General features: G+C 35.7%; 1 pseudogene; it reads left to right on the top strand.

The window, feature by feature from the left end:
• The first annotated feature begins 3,125 nt into the window (after positions 1-3,125).
• On the top strand, positions 3,126-3,471 carry LOC142853098 (large ribosomal subunit protein eL33-like; annotated as a pseudogene).
• The last annotated feature ends 488 nt before the right edge of the window (positions 3,472-3,959 follow it).

The raw sequence follows: 3,959 nt of genomic DNA on the forward strand, positions 1-3,959 counted from the left end.
TAGCACTGGGAAGAATGCTAATAGCCAGTGTTGGGCCTCCGGTACACCGGATGAAATTAGTACTGATGCGTTTCAGAGACATAGATACATAGATTTGATTTAACTAGTAAAAGGAAGAGAAGCAAAAAGAAATACAAACAAATATGCATTTGCATATCAAAATGAAAATAAAAATAGGTTCTATATTTCTGTGGCTACTTGTTAATTTTGGATTCTCAAGCATCTCTGGAAATGTATAAATGGTTTTAAAGTTCAGACTTAATAATGAAGGTAATTGAAATAATAAAGCTCAGAATGTCACCACTTTAACTTTACAGATACAGAATTCATAATGTGTAGAAGCCCAAATCATTAAGATTTTAATTTCCTTCAGATTTGTCGGTATAATTACAATACATCCAATCAAAATTGTGATAGAATTTTTGTTGGATAATAGAAACTGATAAGATTTTAAGTTTCTCTGGAGATGCAGATATCACTTGAATAATCTTGAAGAAATAAAAGAGCTCAAGAGGCTTAATGTAAAAAAACAGTAATTGATAAACTTTGTTAAAAGGCTAATGAAGTACCAAATAAAACATCAGAATGTTTTTTTTTTAAAAAGGACCTTCAATTATACACTCATTATTTACAAAATGTTTCCAAAGTAATGAAAAACGGACAAAATCTCTTCAGTAAATGACAAAAACTGTTGGTTATGTAACTAAGTGGAGCTTCTAAATCTCAAGAAAAGATAACAATTAAAAACTGTGAGCAGGCCAGGCAGTGCTGGAGCACACCTTTAATCACAGCACAGGGGAAGCAGAGGCAGGTCTGTGAGTTTGAGGCCAGACTGGTTTACAAGAGCTAGTTCCAGGACAGGAACCATTGCTACCCAGAGAAACAAAACAAACAACAAACCAAAACCAAACTGTGAGCAGAGTTGTATTGAGAAGGTGCTTGTCTATGCCCTGCTCTTGAATTGTTTCCTTTTTGTTCCCTGTTGCCCTCACAGTTCCAGAGATCCAGGTCTTCTCCTAAGATCTTATATCCATTTGGAACGGACTGTTGTGCCAGGTGAGCTGAGGATCTACTTCCATTCTTTTACATGTGGATATCCATCCAGTTTTCCCAGCATCATTTTCTAGAGAGATATTTTTTCTCCATTTGGAATTTTTCATCTTTGTCAAAAGTTCAGTGACTGTTCTAGTTGTATGGGTTTGTACCTGGGTGCTATTTGTTCGGGTACCATGTTGTTTTCTGTCACCATAGCATTGGATTTTCAGTTGAAATCAGACATGATGATACCTCCTATGTTAGTGCTTTTCCACAGAACTTCATTGGGTTTCTGAGCATTTTGTGATTCCACATGAATTTATTTATTTTTCTATTTTTGTGAAGAATAATGTTTGAGTTTTGAATCTGTATAGTGCTTTTCATAAGAATGAACTTTACAATATTGCATTTTTATTCTAACCATGTGCATAGAAAGCCTTTTCATCTCCTAATATTCTCCTCAATTTTTTTCTTCAGTTTCTCATCATCCCTGAGGAGGTTCATTGACTCTAGCAAGTATATAAATTATATATAATTGTGCATATACATAATTTCAAGTCAATTTTGAATGACATTGTTTCTAGGTCTTTAACATGTTTATTATTGGTACATTAAAAATCCTAAAATTTATGTGCAACAAAATAGAGTTTATCCAGTAAAAGAAAACTTACAGAGTTGGAGAAAAATATTTTCTATCTTTACATCTGTTTAAGAGGATCCATACCTAAAACAAGTAAAAAGTTAATATATTAATTAAAAAATTAATACAAAAAATTAAAAAAAAACTACAAGAAATCAAACACTCTAAGCAATACATAGACTAATGGAATAAACAAACAATTCTCAAGAGATGCAACATAAATGTCTAATAAGCTTACCAATATATTTTCAGCCTCATGATCTGTCAGAGAAGTGACAATTAAAACTTAGGATGATTACTACTTTGCTGCAGTCAGAATGGTAGAAATTAAGAAAATAAGTGACAAGTGTGAGGACAATATGGACAAAATGGACCATTGTTAACTGCTGCTGATAATATAACCCAGTCTAGCCACTAGAGAAGTCAGGGCTTATGATTCTCGACAAAGTAAAAAGAAGCCCTACTGTACCACCCAGCAATATCCCTCCACGTATCTGCCTGAGGCACTTCCAGACAGCATATCAACACAATATTTAGATAGCAATGTCTGTTGTCTGTGTCTTCTTCATATGAAAGTAGGAAACTAATCTTAAATTCCAGTATCAGAGAAATCGATAAAGAGAACAGAGTACACATGCACAATGGGATTGTCTTACTGATAATAAAGACATACACCTTGAGATAAAAAAGAATTGAATCAGGATAGTGGTATTAAATAAATTTTACCATGCTCAGAAAGACAAATGCATGTTCTCTCTTATTGTGAATCTGGTTTTCATACAGAATTGGCAAACAGTCTGAATGCCTGATCACTGACATGATGGCTTATAAGTATTCATTTGGTCTGTACCTCCCAGAAAATAAGGTTTGACCATCTGATGACTTGGCTGTTAACTAGCTAGCTGACTGGTTAACTAGCTGCCTTTATGGCTAGTTGCCTTCCTAAGTTTTGGGATAAGAAGTTTGCGAGTTGCCTGGTGCATTAACTGAAATGGCTGGTTAATGATCTGATTGACAGATGGTCTGACTGAATTATTAAGCAACATGCAAGACCACACAAGTCTAAGATATTTTCAGAGGCATTCTCTTGCTCACCCAGGTTCTACGATATTATGCAGAAATAGTGGCTATATCTGTGCTGTCCAGGATTGCATAACATTCACTGATCCACATCAGCATATTCATTCCAGCGGTGGTACTCAAACTTTTAATGTTTAAATGTTATTAGGGAAGAATTTATAGCTAAATATGAATGATACTATGTGCTAAAGCAAATGGGTGAAAAAGTCGTCTGTAATCTGTTGCCATCTGAAGTATCCCAGCTTTGGCAGGTCAGTGAATACATGATTTTCAGTTAGGTGTCCTGCAGATGTCAGTAACCTTCTTTTTCATATCTCACGCTTGAATGCTTGTGGAGGTCTGCTGGAACCAAGACTTCTAAAAGGCAAATATGTCTGGAAGACTGTGGTGCAAGGCCATTTTTGCTGGCTATAAGCAAGGTTTCCAGAACCAGAGAGAGCACACAGCACTTCTTAAAATTAAAGATGTTTATGCCTGAGATAAAACTGAATTCTGTTTGGACAAGAGATGTGCTTGTGTGTATAAACCCAAAACAATCCAGGGACACTTGGAGGTAACCCTAATCAAACCAGAGTGACTGGGGAAAAGTAACTGGGGTCCATGGAAACAGTGACATGGTTCCTGCCAAATTCCAAAGCAGCCTTCCTGCAAAGACCATAGGACACAGAATCCTTGTGATGCTGTATGCTTCCCAGATTTATACTGATGAAAAGTAAATAAATAAAAGTGGGTTTGTGCTCTTGAAAAACAAAGAAACAATGGGTAGTTGGTTTTCTTATGATTCTTTAAGAAGATTCTGCTAAACCCCTCAAGTAGTAAAATGTAGAAATTGTCATTAATAGCAATAAATATAACACTCATTCTTCCAATGGGAAATTATCTACCCTTTTCCCATGTGCTGATTACATTAGCCCCCTCAGGGCCTTTCCTACCTACTGGCTGATGGTACTAGTCTAATCTCTCATTCCAAAGAATAAGTGATCGATTTAATAATATCTATTATGATGCATGTTTCTAGTAAGAACTCCCATACTTGTCAGAATTATTTTGGTGTTGGGTTTCTGGAGACTTTCTATTATACATTAAAGTTAGATGGGCACAGAAAATTAGGCCAATAAAAAGTAGTAAGAGCAGGTTGGCTGCTGAGAGAGGTTTCTGTCCCACCAGATCCCAGAGCCTTTCAGTCCCAAAGAAACACACAGAG

The sequence above is a fragment of the Microtus pennsylvanicus genome, chromosome 6, assembly GCF_037038515.1.
Source record: "Microtus pennsylvanicus isolate mMicPen1 chromosome 6, mMicPen1.hap1, whole genome shotgun sequence".
NCBI classification, from domain to species: Eukaryota; Metazoa; Chordata; class Mammalia; order Rodentia; family Cricetidae; genus Microtus; species Microtus pennsylvanicus.